The sequence below is a fragment of the Syngnathus leptorhynchus genome, chromosome 3 (genome assembly GCF_054491065.1).
Source record: "Syngnathus leptorhynchus isolate UIUO chromosome 3, UIUO_Slep, whole genome shotgun sequence".
Classification (NCBI taxonomy): domain Eukaryota; kingdom Metazoa; phylum Chordata; class Actinopteri; order Syngnathiformes; family Syngnathidae; genus Syngnathus; species Syngnathus leptorhynchus.
In genome coordinates this window covers 16,283,153-16,296,197 of record NC_141197.1, presented here as the reverse complement: position 1 = coordinate 16,296,197, position 13,045 = coordinate 16,283,153, and positions in this window count along the sequence as shown.

Sequence of the window (13,045 nt, the reverse complement as noted above, 5' to 3'; positions counted from 1 at the left end):
TGGGGTGGGGCTGGGGTCGGCAAAATTCAGCAGTATCATATTTCTAGGATCAAAATTGTAGTGACTCAAACAATTTTATCTGTAATTGTCATCCTTCTACTACTTTTTTATTATTGATCACTATGACTGACTTACAGTAGCCATATTGGACTGATAATTTTAAACAAAGACATCGATGACTTCATGTTGAACACAGAATATATTCAAGTGTACATTCTGCTTCTATAATGTCACAATTCACAAAGGTAAATTATGAAATACCATAATTTTTGGATTATTTAACGCACCAGCTAAAATCCGGGGAAAATTGTTCATATATAAATTGCATTGGACTATAAACCGCAGGTGTTTTAATGTTTAATTTCCATATGTTATAGAATATGCACGAAGTATGCGATAGCATAAAAATCATGAAAATCCAAAGATAAACTGCACTGGACTATAAGCCGCAGGATTCCACGCAAAAAGTAGCGGGTTATAGTCTGGAAAATACGGTAAATAAATCAGCATAATACTAACTGAGCTGAAATCTGCCTTTAGTGACCGGCTACCTATTTAGATTTTGTTTCTTGCTGGCTTTGGTGACAGAACAATAGCAGTCATCTTGAAGGATCTTCTCACCTGCATCACCAAGCAATTATCCTGTGCCCTACAAATCCTTGGTAAAGCCGTTTTTTTACAATAGAGGCATAATTGCGGGAGTTTAATTGCCTGCCAATGCTCTGCTTCCACAGCCCGCTAGCGCTGAAGAGCCCAATAATTAGAAACAGGGAAAAATTAGGCAGCAATTTTGTCTTGGCAATTATCATAATGCAAAAGAAGTACCATTAGTATTGATAGCCCCACACATAATCCTTTGACATTGTCATCACTTTGGGTGCAACCACTCTAGCCTTTCGCACTGCTTCTGTCACTTAAGTCATCGGGACAGACCAACGGGTTCGTAAGACATCCAACCTCGGAGTACTCCGAGGATTAACCGCGAGCTCCTTCGAAGCCCCGTGTTTCCCTTTAAAGGTATATAAATTGGGTGGTAATCCTTTTTCACCACGTCACCCATGAAATTGGGTTTGATGTAACAGCAAACGGTGGATTCATTTATGCCTCACTAGCACTGGATTTTCATTGTCATGCATGAGGTTATACTCCATATTATTTGTCCAGTATTTGTTAAGCGTACAACCAAAGATTTACTTTAAGAAGGCAAACATCGGCACAGCAAATGCACTTTGCATACTTTTAGTACATTTGGACATTATACAAAGAAAGAAAACAAAGTCTCAGCTGTTTGCCACACATTTTAATCTTTGCCTCAAGCTAAGCAAAATGTGTATTCTGCAAAATCCCAACAAAAGATGCTGTTTAACATCCGCACGTTTGGCGATTAAACAAACTCACTAATCTCAAACACTGGGATTCAGTGTTCATTTATTCTTTCTTTAATACTCAGCAGAAAAGTACTGGGCGGAAAGAACAATGTTTTTGGCTGCAGTTCATCAAGTCTAAAGATAATTTTAGACTGTGCTCACAGGTCATGATTGTTCCAGTGAAATTACACAACAGCGCACTCTCGGAGGTCAAACAATCTGTTCCGTCACAGTGGTCAGCTGTATCCCACGGCGACATTGTCGCCCTGATAAAACCTTTATTGGCCGTGATATTTGAAGTATCAAAATAACATTCTGAAGAGACAGAATGGACCATGCATAATTGATTTTCAATTGGCAATGTAAAATCCGATAACTGCTTGTTTGTTTTTGATCGTTTTCATTAGCCAGACCAAGAATGGCCTCTTGACTAAGCACTCCGCTTTTGGGGTTGAAAAACACCACTGACCAACCATAGACAAAAACCACTTTACAGTGTGTGGGACCAACCTGTGCCTTTTATTTACAAGCTTAGAAAGTTTTATTGGATTCTACATGACCGACCATAAGGACCAAACCAAGATCTGCAATGCCCAAGTGTAGGATTAATTGTGCGTCTCCAATACGGTGGAAGGAAATTACTTTGGGTTTTAAGAATCTCCTCAACATTAAAGTTAGCTAACTCTCCATGGCTCCGAGTAATCAAGCAATGGGATTTGCGTAAGATTTTAATTGGGATGCATTATCCCAACCCCTCACAGACCCCCAAGAAGCAGGCGAACGATACGCACCGATAAGTATGAAGGTCAACCAGCTGCTTAGGCGGAGCTACCCGCGCTCCCCCTACTCGGTATCAATCTTGCAAAGTCGAGTGCGTATTCGAATTAGCCGGTGACCAGGTGGCGATAACATTTCCAAAGAGTAAAACGCTGAGCACAATTAGTCTGTTTTCCCTCTTCGTCTGGGTTTACGATCACTCCGGCACTTGTTTCATCGCACGTTTGGTGCGCCGGTTACAAGATCCAAATGCCATAAAAGGAGAAGAGCTAATGAAGCCGTATGTCGAGAATAAAAGAGGGATAAATGAAAAATATTTCAAGAGCCTTTACAATACACCTGCATTTATATACTGTATATATATACACTAGGTGAGAATATTTGCCGGTATTGAATGGTCGACGTTGCGCTTGGAGGAGCATTCCGTTGATGGAATCAAAACCCCTTTCACACATTCAAATGAGGCGCACTCGGCTGTGATTGGTATTGGAAAGGCATTTGTCGGAACACAGGCTCACAGAAGGCTTCTTAAATACAAGGCAATCACAACGACTGACGGCGAGGCGAGAGAGGTGTGCCCGGACTGCAGAGTGGGGAAATGGGACAAAGGATTATGATGGTAATAAGCAGTAAACCAAAACAAAGTCATCCCCTGATTCCCTCCCCTTCACTCTCTCTCTCTCTTTGTCTGTCCCCCCCCACCCCCAAATCTCGCTCGCCCTTAAATCCTCCCGCTCACCGGCTGCATCTCGTATTGACAAGGCCCATTTTTCCCCATTGCTGCCGGAGCCACAATTTAAAAGTCATTTCTCATTATTTGCCGCGAATCCGTACACACGGGCGCACAATTTCTAATCTGTCGAGGCCATGATGGCTGCTGGCAGAAGCGTAGGCTCTTTATGCAGATGCCTGACTGTACACCTGCACGCAATGTCAACTCTTGCACACCCGGATGGCCTTATTTTATTACAGGCGTCAGCGAATCTGCAAGCCGTCAACTGTGAAGCTTTTTGTGCTAATGTCTTTTTTTCTCCTCCCCTCTCACCCCTCCTTTGACTGGGCTTGTCATGCTGAGGTTTTTTTTTTACATCCCAGTCATGTGTCGATCTATACACTACATTTTTTGAAGTTAGCAGCGTGAGTAGACTAAAGCGCAATATTCACAAATAATTGAATAGTATTCCACGTATGGTGGTTGTATCAGATGGTATGCAACAGGAAGAAAGTCTGGTTCTGATACCAAGTCCAAAGATGGAGTATTACATCCTGGGACAGCTTCAGGCCTGAGCCCCACTCCGTCCTGTGCATGTCAGTGGAATTTATCGAGAAAACCACCATGAAGCAAATGAGACTCATTATGTTATGAGACTCAAATTATTGACCCTCTTGATGCATTGCATTGCTTTTTGGAGAGGAGGCAATTATGTTTCTATAACAGTTTGCTTGTATATATAGATAGCTTGAATATATTCTACACACAACCAATATGACTCCTTACAAGTTGTGTCCCTGTTTGTGGCATGAGATCCATCTTGTTTATGTGAAGGCATACAAACGCGACAGTCAAGTAGGCGGCCTGGTGATCGCAGCCATCCATAAACAGGGTTGTTAATTCAAGTGAGTCTTATTGATCGTTGCACCTCTGAGTGGATCGACAAAGTAAATGCCCACCAGTGATGTATTGTCGGGAGAAGAATGGATGAAATACTGACTTTGGCTGAGGGAACATGGACAAACTACTCTGACATAACACCTCTCAATTCTGGATGTAAACTCGCAAAGTCCCATGTAGTGCACAAGGCTCTCATGATGGCTCAATAGGTTTCTCTTTTATAATTTGTGTTTTGGCAGTCACTCATGACCATTTTATATAGATTTATTCATTTATATTATATATATATATATATATATATATATATATATATATATATATATATATATATATATATATATATATATATATATATATTTTATTTATTTATTTATTTATTTCATATATATATATTTCATATATTTTTTTTCTTTTTCTTTGCTTTTCTGAATATAAACCAGGCGTCGTGTGATATTTATATCTAAGCGAGTGGATAGCGCATGTGGAGAGCAGGTCAGGTGTGGTAATTCTTCAGTTCTTGGCAAATCCACAAATATGGGATTGAGCGACAAGAAAAGGGTGTGTGTTGAGACAAAGAGTGGTTTTGGGCTCGTGTTTGCGCCACCTCTGCTGAGGGAGGGAGTGTTGTTGTTTTTTTTCTCCACACTCCGTTAAGGCGGGAGAGTCGTCGCCGGGCAGACGGATGAAAGGAAAAAGTGCTGCTGTGGCACTGATAAAGTGACTGAGGACCACTACCGCCACACTTGGACAATTCTGCAAACACACACGCATGCACACGCACACACGCGTACACAATCCTATCCCCTTGCTTTTCTTGACTCGCCTGTGCTGCCAAAGGCAGTGATCTTGCTTGCGTAGTCATGACTCTCTCAGTCATAAATAAATACACACGAGGTATTGCTTGCACATATACATTGTTCATAATTTAAAATTGTTCGCCATTGCTGTTTACTCTGATATTCTTCTGTCAAAAATACACAAACGATGAAGAATAGTCATGAATATTTGCGACCAAAATAGTTGGTTTTGGACAGATGTTCTTTTTTGATACGACCAACTACTGAGTGTGAATACAGTGAATACGTCGGCATTTGCAAATCTCTGTCTTGTCGTACGTATTCTCCTGCTCAGACCAAAGCTTTGGCGCTATCGCAGTAGTCACCAAATTGTGGTAAGATGTGGCGATATATGGCAAGTTGTAACCGCAAACTAGTTGGGAATGCGTCAACAGTATCTCTGCATGTTGCAGCCAAGAAATGTGCTCCATTAGAATTACTTTGAGACGTAATTAACCAACAAGTCTTTCCAAACAATTGACTATATTCCAAACAATCAATTACTCCATTAATCGATTAAGTGCCCATTGTGCTTTTGCTCTTATCTGTTGTGGTTTGAATAGAAAATCAGCTTCAAAATCATTTCGATCCTTTTCGCCTCAGGCGGAGTTTAAGCTTGGGCAATCGCGACCGCTTTTTAAAGGCTCCCGAAGGCGTGAGGAGAGATGATAATCAGTCACTGCCAAGGCAGGCTTGCCTGAAGGCCGAGTGTTGACGAAGGTGAAGGGCGATGTAAAGTTAAAAGTTGCCCAAAGTTTATATTTATTTATATAATTATAATGTATTGATCATTTATATCATTATTTATATAATTTATATTATTTATACATATTTTATAAAATGATTAATATATTTATATAATTTATATATATTTATTTGTGTGGTGCCAGACTATATTTAGATACTGAATCTGTTGTATAGAATAAAACAATGTGGTTTTTTTGGGCATGTTTACTTAGCCTTCAAAAAATCTAACCCAGTTAATATTTGTCAACGCGCAGGTGTGCCCAATGTTGTGGCACAAGAGCATAAGATCCATATATATGGACGGGAGAGTTGCGAAAAAAAGAAAATACAATTTCTCCATAATTCTCCGTTCAGCCGGAGTAAGTGGCTTTCCCATTGTCGCACATGGGTACAAGCCCTGTTGGAGAATGTGACGAGCTCGAGCGGATAATTGATCAGTCTGAAATTACCAATGGATTTCTTTCACGAGCCTGTGCCTCAGAATCCATTGTGTTTTCAGTGGTAAGGGTTGTCTATTGAGAATCATAGCGCCATTTAATACAGTGGAATGGGCACACAACACCGTGCTAATAATCTGTTTACACAACAGCCCCACTTTTCACATTGATTTCCTTTGGTGCAGTGCATCACAAGCTCGGGCTTAGTTTTGAGACATTTGGAGCGAAACAAATATGAGCATTCTATACGTTATATATTTTTAGTGCAATACATGGTGTCGACAAATTCGCCTCGCATTTAAAAATAAATATTCGAAAAGCGGTTGATGAGGAATAACCTTTACTGATTAGCATTAGCATTGCAACTGTGGCATAAAGCTAACATTGTCTGCTGACGTTATCCATTTGTTGAGCAATGTCTGTGTAAATGGAAAAGAAAGATTGAATTGTTTTCCTCATATCAACATGTAGTGCAAACTCTATTTACAAAGAGCATTTTGTGTTTATCTTTTGGCAACTCACACACTTAATGCTAATTAACTTCACTTGATTTAATTAGTTGCGGGCGCACTGATAGCTCTTTCCTTTTAAATGGCCCCTTGGAAAAAAAATATCGACTTCTTCGGGACTTTTATAATTTGCTGCGTGTTTATGATGCATTCGTTGCGTAGTTTTGCACAGAGTTGAAGAGCAAACCCCTTCAAGACTGAACAATTCCAATTTGTATCACCATCACAATACTAAACCTTGATATTTGGTTTAAGTCCAACTTGTTCACATTGCAAAGTAATTTTGGAAAATGAAGTGAACTAATGCATTCTGGGTCACAAACCGTGACCTTCATGAAACCTTTAAATGTACAGGTAGTTTAATTTGAAGATATAATTATAACTAACCAGCCTGTGAAATAAAACATAAACTTTATATTTTTTTATGAAATGGATTTGGTCGCATTTTTGTTGCCAATATTTTCCCCACCAAATTTCATCTCGTTTGCATGCTACAATTTACCACAATGTCTCATTTTAAAATACTGTAAAAAAAAAAAAAAAAGCTCAGAGCTAAAATTTGACTTTTGAAGCATTTTTATTCCCCAGAAAGAAACATTTGTCTTTCCCACGAACACATAACCCCCTCTCGGGTTATGTTTACCATACTAGGCATTAAGTCTTATGTGTGCACTGCGCCCACTCAGAGGCACGTTCATAAAAATGTGTATGTGTGAGTGCCACGCGACTCTGCATCTGTCTTCAAAAGAGGCCGTGAATGATCTTATTTAGCACACCAGCAGATTGCCGCTTTAACCTGTCAGCCATGTTGGCTGCCGCTGCATTAACGATCACAAGAAGAGGCGGGAGTGTAGCTAGCGACGTCCACACCTTGTTCTTCGCTCACTATCTCCACACCCCGGCCCGTAGCGCGTGGAGAAGGAAGAAAGAGCAGGGGAAGCGTGGCGGAAAATTACAGTCTTCACATGCCAGCCAGGAAGCCTGCTGTGCTTCCCAGCTAAGGAATCGGGCACACGTTTTATCGTATCATGTACGTGTGGAGTGTGCGCATCCTTTTGCCACATTTTTCTTCATTTTGAAGGCGTTACTGTGAAATTAAGTCTTGAATGTTAATTCGTTTGAAATAGAACAAGGCCATATTTTGATGCATATCGACGCGGTCCAAACCTTACATCTATTATATCTATATATTTATGTCTATATAAGTTCAAGCATTTGGATTGAGAACAGTTAGGATCAACCTGAGCTACAATGACTTGTTACAAAAGCAACAATTTCCCAAAGGCATGAGCAAATATCAATAATTTGGTTATAGTCCGGTAAAGTACTTTGTTTTTGATTTCTGGTTTTTTTTTCCGTTTTTATTTTTTACTTGTACTTTTTGCTAATTTGCATGAGTGATATTATGAGACACAAAATGGTTGAAACTCTTTCTAGGTGGCAACAGCTCCATGACCCCCAACGCCGCCCCCCCCCCCCCTCGCCACACACTACGCATTTCCCGTGCAGTTCCGACGAGGCAACGTTTTGATTGGCCGTGCAAAGATTAAAGCGTTGCACTCTCTACCAAGGAGAAAACTATAATTGATATTTCAGCTCTAGGCAAACTTGCACTTGCTGGCCACTGGCTGTTTCAGCAGAAAATTAATTTTAGCACAGCTTGGCGATTACTGTATTTACTCCTAACACTAAGTATTTACTCCTAACACTAAGTTTGTTCTTTGCCTTATATTAATACCGCAATAGTTTTACAGCAAAATTTTAAAAAATCATATACATAGATGGCACACATATAATTACAAATCCAGGGAATGAGAATGAGCAACTCCTACCAACTCCCAATTAATACTTTTGCCCTGATAGTGTACCTGCTGTATTTTCTGCAATTTCGGAGCCTTGCGAGTTTAGTTTCTTTCTAATTGCATGTTTAATGGCCCTCGCAAAGATGTTGCGTTTTAAGATGTCAAGCACATCAGGGGCAATCTAAGTCAGATCTCATCGGTCCCGTAGCTCCTCAGCTGCCGGCAGCTTCTCTTGTCCACTTCATTAGTATCGCTCGGAGGGTGTGAAGACCATAAAACTGCACCTAGCATGAAAACAACGCTCTGATAGCACCCTCGCTGAGCACTCCTCCGGAATGGGCCATTGGAGTGGACACAGGGGATTAGGCGGACGACAGCGGTGTGACTCTTCTTGGACCGCATTAACAGGACATTAGGACTCATTTCCATTCCGCCGACGTGCAGCCTCCGCGCTGGCCACAAGAGCGAAAAATCATTGTGACCCTCATGCTCCGAGCCTTTCATTTCCTGTTACCATTCAAGCCAGCCTTATCGCTCGCTCTTGCCCTTTCAGCTGCTGTCTTTGCTATTTCTCTCCTGCCCTTGGTCCCGCACCTCCTCCTTTTCTTCCCGTCTTGTTCCACATCAGCGGCCGAGTGAAGCTCCTCTCCCCACCGTCACGCTTTGCAGCCCTCCCGTTAATTACCGTGTATTCTTCTTTGGCTTATAAAAAAAAAAAAAAAAAAAAACGCTGATGAAACCGATTAAATGGCGGCGGGTCTTCGTGCCAAGTTGGATTTGGGCAGAAGGACGTCGAGCCGGAGACATAAAGTGCTTACGTGAGGAAGAAAAGCGAATGTAAATGGTGGATGGAAATAAGAGGGAACGGCTTGGGCAGTCACCCGTTTGTTGTCTTTTTGTTGTCGGGGTCAGCGATGCTTTAGGCCTCGAGGGAACTTGGGCATCTTATCACAGTGAGCAGACGGCTGGCACATCTTTCTCATTACGAGCCTCTCAGTTATAGATGACTCCCGCTGTACTCCCCCCCCTCAGCTCCAGGCGGCCTCCTCTCTTAGCGCAGTTTGAAGTCCCGGAATATAGACTTTGCTTGCCTGGCTTTATCCCTCTCATGAACATTTAGTCCTTCTGTCTGTCCGTGTAATTCAACTTTCAAGCGCGACCTGCTGCGCTTTGGAGGAGAAAGTGAATTAGCGCGTCTGGCTTGATTGAAAAGCCTTCTGAGAGGGTGCTGCTTGCCGCTTCATGATAGCCATTCTCCTTGGATTATACGCTGTTGTCGCATGGGCTGAATGTTGTGTGGCTCATTTAGGTTCAAACTTAACATTCCAGTGTCTTTATATACTCTTGTTTAGGAGTCAGATGTCCGGCGGGCCATACATTTGCTTGTTTAAGACAGAGCCAGCCAAATTAATTTCAACAAGACAAGAAAAAGGGTGTCTCAAGTGTACTGTAGATAATTCTTGGTGTAGATAATCGATTATCAAGTGTATTTGTTTTCATAATGCAGTATACTTGTAGATCTGTTGCTTAAGTCAAAATTGTAGAAATCCTCTGATTGCAGCTTTTTAAAGGTAACCGTTTTCTGATTTCTGGAGTTGTTTTTTAATCCCTGAACACATCCAAATAAACAACAATAACCCATTTAGAAACAGTTTAGGCAAAATGTTTTTTTTTTTTTTTAAATACACAAACATTTTATCCGTGACTCTATTAATCGATCAAATAGCCAATTCTAAAAGTACTTAATGGTGACTAGGCCCTATAATGACAGACTTGTTATGAAACAGGAAACTGTGAATTGTGAAAAAAAAAAATTCTCGCAGGTTTACGTCTCTGCTTGTTCTGAAGAAGACATGACATCGATGCGACACGCTGTGCAATACATCCACTTGTAGCTACAACTCATCCAGGCATAAATATTATGATAATACAACAACACTGGCCCTTGCATAACCTCTGAAAGCATTGTCACTCTCATGTGCAACTAATGTAACCTCTAATTGTATACATTTCATATAAAAACAGGACGTAACAAATTACACAGCGCTCATGTGATCTTGTGAGTGCACATAGGATTCCATTAGTGCCAATGCTTCGCAACAAACTGTGCCATTACTGGTTTGTTGTCCTACTCTATGACCCTTCCTCGCCCGCGCACGCCAAGCCCCGTGAGGCTCCCCGCCACCACATTTACATGTTAATGCTGGCAATTTGTAAACATAAATTGAAATTGTCAAGCACTCAATAGCTTAAATGGAGATAAGTAAATGCATTATTGAAATGCTGTGTCCACTTAAAAGTTGGACACCCTGTTCCATACAAAATCAGCAAATTATTAGAAAGAGGAACACAAGGAGGAGGAGGAGGAGACGAAAGAAGACAAAGAGGATGAAGAAACACAGAAAAGAGGGCAAGGGCACTTTAATTCGCACAGCACGTACTTGCCGAGGGGGTGAGACGATTAGGTTTGTGATGAGAAGCAGCAGTGTGACGGAGAGGGCATGGGGGGGGTGGGGGGTGTCAGGATGAGCGAGGATGAGGCAGATGAGAAAGGGGAGAAGCATTATCTCGCCACGCTGTAAGAATAGTGCACGAGTATGGGCGCTTGTTTGTACGTCTGTTTTTTTTTTTATGCACTTCTAAGCGTTACAACAGGAGGGGGGGGGGTCCTCTCAGGTGCCGTTTTTATCGTGCAACTTTTTGAACATTGATTTACTGCCTCGGAGTTTGGATTTGGGGGCCAAGCATCCGCTGCGCCGTTTTGAAATTAATTAGTTGATTGTCATCTTTATGAATTAAGTTGCCATTTTGAGGGATTTTCTTCAGTTAAAAAAAAAACTAATTGCAAGTCTGAACCCTAAGAATTGTCTTAGTCCTGGTGAGTTTTCCAAATTAACACCAAATTTTGTATGCATGTCTCTCATCAAATAGTGAACGAAAAGTCTCATAGACCAATATAAAAAAAGCACTGCATTTTTATTTTGTGTTGTTATGGCCATTCCCAGGGGTCTTACAAAGATGAATTTGTTTGATATTTTGTTTGTTGCTACCGGTCAAAAAGTCATAACTGTATAAATGTCCCCAGTCAGATGGATTTTGCTAAATTGCGTTTTTTCATCCAATCTTGTCTAAAAGTGATCAGACCCACAATGAAAAATGGAATGGGATTTATTGTTTTGAGCATTGTTAATCTAAATGTTCACATACAGTCGCCCATTCTCTACATATACATTAATCATGCTTGCTTAATATTACCACTGTGTTCAGGCGTAAGGACGCATTCACACATACACTGATAGTTGGTGCTGTGGTCTTCGTATGAGACACATCATCACTCACACGTGTCTGACAGAAGCCTCTACCCCACAGGCCACTGTATACATAGACACACACTTGTACACACACACTCACACACAGACACAGACATATACACAGATGCGTACATATACACACTAGCACAGAAGCAACTTCCCACGGGCCATAAACATACACTATCAGTCAAACATGTTTACGCTGTATTTTAAATGACCTAAAGCTGCAAACGGCTAATATTAGAGACTAAATTGCATCGGCTAGAGATAAACCATCTGGAAAATGGTTGACCTCGATCCATTCCAGAAGACGGTCGATCTGTTCTGAGCCCCCCCCCCCTTTTTTTCATAGACATTTGGCCTTTTCTCATATGGATTTTTTTTTCAAGATAATGTCAATAAAATCCAAAATGTTTGGGTAATCGTTATGATATAAAACCTCGGAATTTCTCACGTTAATGTTTTTATTACATTCAAAAAATATTAATTATTTTATATTACATCACTAGAAGAGAGGAAAATAAATAATAATTTCCCCCAACTTCTGTATCGAGCAGCTCCCGGTCGATTAAAAACATACTTTACATTAAAATAGCGTCTCTGTGTGGTCCTAAATGAATCCAGCTTAACAGCGATACGCGTGTGCATTTGAATTTAAATGAGCTGCGAGTCGGGGCACCACCTTCATTTGAAAGAAAGTAATTAGCCTTATCATCTGAAGTGGAGAACTTTTCCAACACAGGGGTCTTTATCTCGGCTTTAAAAGGCTTAATTACAAAAGATGGCGACTTGGCAATAGACGAGTGTGTTTATTTATAGTGAAACAATGATACCGTGGGGAATAAACTGCAGCTAGCCGTGGTCAGTAGATTAAACTACATTTAAAACCAGTTAATTTGTGGTCTGTTTAATTAAAAAGTTGGATCTTACAGTCAAGCATATTGGTCACAAGACCCAATTTCCGATACGCTTTCTTCATGGTACCAAGTCAGCCGTGGTGCCAAGTGGGTTTGTTAAAATGTGTGAAAGCTAGAACAGCAACAATTTTTGGACCCAAAAAGAAAATTGTCAAACCATGTCAGTTTTCAAAGCTCTATTATTGTAAAACCATTTTTGTGTTCTTGTGAACATCAATATAAAGTAATTTAAAAAATACGGTCCATTCACCTTTTTTTTTTAGCTGCTTCCAAAGAACTGAACATGCGTCCTCCTGCTGTGCATTGACCTACATCGCCATACCCAATGTCAAATGTAAAATAACCAGGTTTATTTTTTTGGGAATGGTGTTGTTATTCTGCACCAACAGTTTGACTTTGAAAGTGGCTGCAGATGCGGTAATCATAGGCGGCAAATGTCACCTCACAAAAAAGGAGCGAAGACAAGCTGTTATTACTTTCAGGGGTGAACTGTTGCCTTAGAAAAAGAAAAAAAAAAGCTCTACTCTGTCGTGGTAAAAGACCTTTGTGGTGTCCCGACATACAACATTCCTAATCTTCAAATGGCATCATAATGCATCGCGCGGCATATTCTAATTAGTTTTATATTTACAGTCGAAAAGCGTTTTCATGCAAATATTTATTGAATGTATGTCAACAACTATTGTGTTAATGTAGGTCAGTGAATTCTTACTAGAAATTTAAAATGAAA